Here is a 5,730-nt window from a genome sequence, read left to right on the forward strand (position 1 = left end):
TTATGCAAATGTTACTTTTGCTCTTTAAGACTGTTGTTTGATGTTGTTATTGTTTTCTTAAATATGAACAATTTTTATTTAATGTTCCTTTTTTCTCTCTCTTTCTATGGTCAATTTATGAATGAACGTGGACGTGAAACTGCCACTGTGGAAAATAATAGAATGATGCGCTTTTCTTCATGTATCTCAATTTCACGTGTGAAGTGAAATAAAGTTTTGAACTGTTTCTTTTTCTTTTTTGATGACCTTTTTCAAACACGTTTTTTTCTCTTGGACATTATGGAATAAATTCCCCTTCTGAATTATTAATTGGATTGTTTTTTTTTTAGTGTAACAGGTGGTTTCTTTTTTTTGGGCTATCCTGGGTTAATTTAAATTGTCAGGGTTAAAACCTGACTGGCGCCCGAATATTTTCCTTAATACAGTTTATTTATGCTAGGGCAGCCACCACCGTTACATATTGCTTTAATCAACTTTTGTCACGCTTTAAAGTACACTTATTTTGACGTGTTGGCAAACGTACTCAATGTAAAAATTCCATGATATTAATATTAACTGTTTATTAGAATATTTATTATATTTTAAATGTAGTAAATTGCAACATGTTGTCATGTTGTAAGATAACATCTGTACTGCAGACTGTAGACTTTAGATTCCCAAAGCTATCAAGAGTCTAGTAAGAGTCTACATAACCAAGTAGCTAAAAATATCTGTTTGTGTGTGTGTGTGTGTGCATAAGTGTTCGTTTGTATGCATGCTTGACTATATATGTGCATGTGTCAGAGAGAGCGACTACGATCCCCACAATTTGTTGACAATTGACATCAGACCTGTAATTACAGCGGCACTTAATATAAGTTATTAACATCCCAGCGTAAGCCCTGCAGGAGGACATGCGGATGTTTCTGTCACTGTCCCTTTAAAACTCAATTAACCTGACAAACTCAATAACAGCACAAGAGGAAAATGTCAAGCACACAGCAAACACACACCCAGGACTCTAAAACCAGTGCATGAACTCGCATTCACAGCTAGAGGCCTGTAGTTAAAGAAGAACATGAGTGTAAGTGTGTTTGAGTGTTGATTGCATTGTTGGAGGACAGCCTTTGACAAACACATGGAGACTCTTTGACTGGCCGCTGCAGCTCCCCTGTGTTTAACACATCCTTCTACCTGACTCTGAATGAGTCACACCTCACCTGAACAGCTCAGTGACGCCACTCATCTGAGACAAAATGACGACTTACACACACACACACACAAACACGTCGATGGTTGGTGGCGATTTAGCCGCAACCTAATTACACAGGAAGTCAAAGGAGCCAAACCTGTAATCATTAATGCAACTCCTTACAACAAAGAACAGAGGGAAGTCTGACCTCTGAGACAATAACACACAGATTGTGAACCTGCAACCTGTCGAAAACAAAAACACACCCATTTTATCTCCCGTGAGTCAGCGGCTCAGACCAACAGCGACATGATTCATGAAAGCCTGATAAAATGAGCAAAGAAATGCAAGCTTGTGGTCACATACACACAAACACACACTTACAAAGATCTCTTTACTGAAATAAAAAGTATCAGGAATAAATGACCTAATGTGCTGAAACCGAATCACCTTTGACCTGCCAGCTGAACTGGATGCACATTGCATCATTGCTTATCCTGTTCAGAAAAAATTATTATTTTCTGTCATAACACAGGGGAGATTTACTTTATTTTACCTCATTACAGCATACTGTGAATTGTTACAAGAAATTTAATATTTTATATAATATGTTATATATCATTAAAGAGTTGGTTCACTGGTTTTTTTCTAGGCTTGATTGTGTTTATGGGGTGCAGTCTAACATGTGTTAATGCTTAGTTTTTTAAAAAATGCATTATTTTTCACATAATTTACCGTTATTCCACACCGCTCTGTCCCTTCTCTGAGAAACATGCTGATCATTTCCTTCTTTTATGAAGCCCCTCCCTCAGAAATAGGCGATGGGCTCTGATTGGTTAGCTAGCCCAGTGTGTTGTGATTGGCTAAACCGCCTCTAGTGCGCGTCTAAACGCCCCGCCCCTCACCTCAGCGGCATGTGCTCCGATTGTATTGTAAACAACGGCGTCGTTAATATCGCAGGGGGACGCGAGGAACAGGATTGAGAACCGTTGCTTTAGAACATTGATTTTGAAACTTGTGAATCCATTAGAATCGTTAGAAGACAGAATCGTGATTCATATATGAATAGATTTTTACGTGCACCTCTAGTTTTCTCTTCCTCTTCTCTAAAGCAGCGCAGCATGGCCTCGCCCCCTTTGCTGCCTTTTCCCGAGGGTGGGGTTTATCTGGGTTTGTGATGTCACGAACCCGGGAAGAAACTCGTTGTAATCCCTACCAGCCGTTTTTGTAGGCATTAAAGTGCCAGAATTTTAAAAGACGATATCTCCGTTTGCATTGAACTTTCAGCTTCGTAACTTTGCAGATATTGTTTATGCTCAAACAGCAACATTATACACTAACTAACGTTAAAAAAGTGAAATCGCAATGAACCACCCCTTTAAAATATATGTATAACTTTAATTTTGGGGTTAAATATTATCTATACAGTTTTTGTAAAATTCATCTTATAAATATGCAGGTACACTATGACTCACAAATTTGGGGCCTGTAAGATTTTTAAAAAATTTTTTTGAAATAAGTTTTTCTTTATGTTCAGTAAGTTTGCATTTATTCGATCCAAATACAGTAATAATTGTGAAATATTGTGAAATTGTGTAATATATATATATAGTGTGAAATTTAATATATTTTCTATTTGAATATATTTTAAAATGTAATTTATTCTTGTGATGCAAAACTGAATTTACTCAGCATCATTACTCCAGTCTTCAGTGTCACATGATCCTTCAGAAATCATTCTAATATGCCGATTTGCTGCTCAAGAAACATTTCTTCTTACTTTACTATTTATTATCAATTTTGAAAACGCACTGTAAAACAAAAATCCCTAAGAAAAAAAAGAATATATATATATATATATAAATAATAACGTCCTGGGAACAAAAAAAAATGAAAAGAATTTCCATTAAATATTTCCTTCAAGCCTAAAACACAACACAATGAAATATGTGTAATTCAAAATTGGGTAAATTACCTGTAAAAATTAAATACAGAAAGTTCCTTCATATTAACATGGTACATTGTGCCATATTTTTATGGGCTTTTTAGTGTGCTGTTGTGTTGCTTCATATTTTTGTGAATTTTTTTTTTTGTGGATTTTCCAAATTCTCTTGTGGAAATGTCTTTACTGTCACTTTTAACAAATTATATGCATCCTTGCTGAATAAAAGTACTGATTTCTAAAAATATATTTACTGACCCCATACTTTTGAATGTTAGTGTATATGTAATGTTACTAAAGTTTTAGCAATGTAAAGCATTAAACTAGGTCAGTAAAGCTAACCGAACCTGAGAAATCAGAGAGAAAAGTGTCAGAAGCAGCACAGAACCCCACACAGAGACGACAACTGCCCCACACACTGAACAAAGTCATTACGCGCTAGAATAACAGCAGCCCGACACACTCCGGCAGACAGTCAGCGTGAGGGTGTGTGTGTGTGTGTGTGTGTGATGGGTGGCAGAATGCCGCTGACAGCTAAATTTACAAATTGATTCGAATTGACAAACACAAAGAGGAACACACAAGTTAGAGCAAATGGTTACAGAGAACATACACCGAGATGATTCAAAGACTAAAGATCTGAATGAGTTTTTATATACTCAAACGTGATATGGTTCTGCTGTCCGTGACAGAGAGGCTTGAGAACGTGACTCACAGAGCACAAGACAAGATCCTTCAATGATTAAAGAAAGACATATAACATGATATACATTCTTAAAAATAAAGCTTCTTCATTGGCATCTTTAACATCCATTAAACCTTTCAATTCCACAAAAGGATATTTATAGTGGAAAAAAGGTTTTTCAGATAATGAAAATGTTCTTTACACTAAGAAAAATGGTTCTTTTAAGAACTTTTCACTTTGCGAAGAAAACCTCCTTTTAGAAACTTGATTTTAAGGAGTGTAGATGTTTAAAATAAAGGTTGGGGAAGTGGAGAAATCTTGAAAGAATTGTCACAGAAATGAGGAACAGCTGTTTAAATGTCCTTGAGATATGACTGAACGAACAAGCCCCTCTCGAACTTATGTTTAATTCATCATTAAAAAAAAAAAAAACAGTTTATACCCCAACCACGTAACACACTTATCTGCCATAATTTTCCATTTCTGAGAATAGCATGTAGGTGTGTCTCAACATGAATACACACACAGATAAGTTGGATTGGAGGCTCTGCATGTTTTGGCGTGATAAAACCCTCATTCATCCGCTGGTTTTCCCTGCTGAGAGGTGCGGTAGACTTATGATAATGTTATCACTAAACGCTGTAGTATTCACTGGACGACTGCCAAACAATGGTGTGTGTGTGTGTGTGTGTGTGTGTGCACTGTAAAAAAAAATCTGTGACATTCTGTGTTGAAAGTGAGTGTGATTTTGCTTTCCTATCCATACGCCAGAGGCACATTAACACAGTATGGATGTTCTTATGTGAACGCTTATATTTTTAGCATGTGTTGCCGTGCTTGTAGAAAGTGTCATCCCGCATGTGTGTGTGTGTGTGTGAGCAGTGGCTCCGTCCTTGTGCGTGAATCGGTGTGAAACGTGAGTCACTCCATCCATCCCAAACTGGCAAATGTAAGCAGTGTCACCTGTTGCCCTGCGGCCCGCAGACAGCCAGCTCCGCAGCAGCTGAGGGTCACCGGTTCAGCGGGCGTCTGCCACACACTTGTCACATTCCCTTTTAACGGCCGCCATTGTTTTTCTTTCTCTTTTTTCTGTCCTTCTGTGCTGTAACTCAACTCCTTCACAGCTCTCATCTTTTCATTTCAATCCTCTCTCTCTCTGCTGCTGCTATCCCTCAGACAACTTTACTGGCAGTGAAAGCTGCACACACACACACACACACACACAATTCCTTTCTCTTTCTCCCTCCCTCTCTCGCTCTCTTTAACCATTATCCCCCGCAGTTGGGATCAACTTTCAATTTAGCATGTCCTCCAGTTATCACTACAGAGCTCAGATTATAAACACACATGTAAATACACTAATGCGGATCATATACATTATTGTGGATCATAACAACAATGATCATTATTACAGTCAAATATGTAATCAGTACGAGTAATCAGAGTGGAATCGTTTGGAATGGTTAGCACAGACTGGCATATATTTAACTGACCCGACAGCGATTATAAGGTACTTTGTGTATTATAAGTCATTGTGTATTGGCTTGCTCACTGATGTACCTGGTGATTTTAGAATAACTTCAAATGCTGTTTATAATCTCACAAAAAACAGTGGTATTGTTTGGAGTGGCGAGAACAGATTGGCACATGTTTGAGTAGAGTTTTAAAACTAATTGACCTTACAACAGTGATTACTTAGTGAATTTACAATAAGAAATCTACCCAATTGTCAGTAAGGTGAACAGTCGACAATATTGAACATTGTGTGACACTTTCTGCAGATGCAAATGGGGTAAATAATGCGTGCTTTTTTTAAAACTAAAGTTAGCTTTGGTCATATGCATATAGTCTTATTTAATGGAGTGTAAAAGTGCACAAAAAATGTCGTAAACAGCGACAAATGCTAGGGTCTACCGCATAGTTTTCTACCTT

This window comes from Sinocyclocheilus anshuiensis, unplaced genomic scaffold (assembly GCF_001515605.1).
Source record: "Sinocyclocheilus anshuiensis isolate Anshui unplaced genomic scaffold, SAMN03320099.WGS_v1.1 scaffold979, whole genome shotgun sequence".
NCBI classification, from domain to species: Eukaryota; Metazoa; Chordata; class Actinopteri; order Cypriniformes; family Cyprinidae; genus Sinocyclocheilus; species Sinocyclocheilus anshuiensis.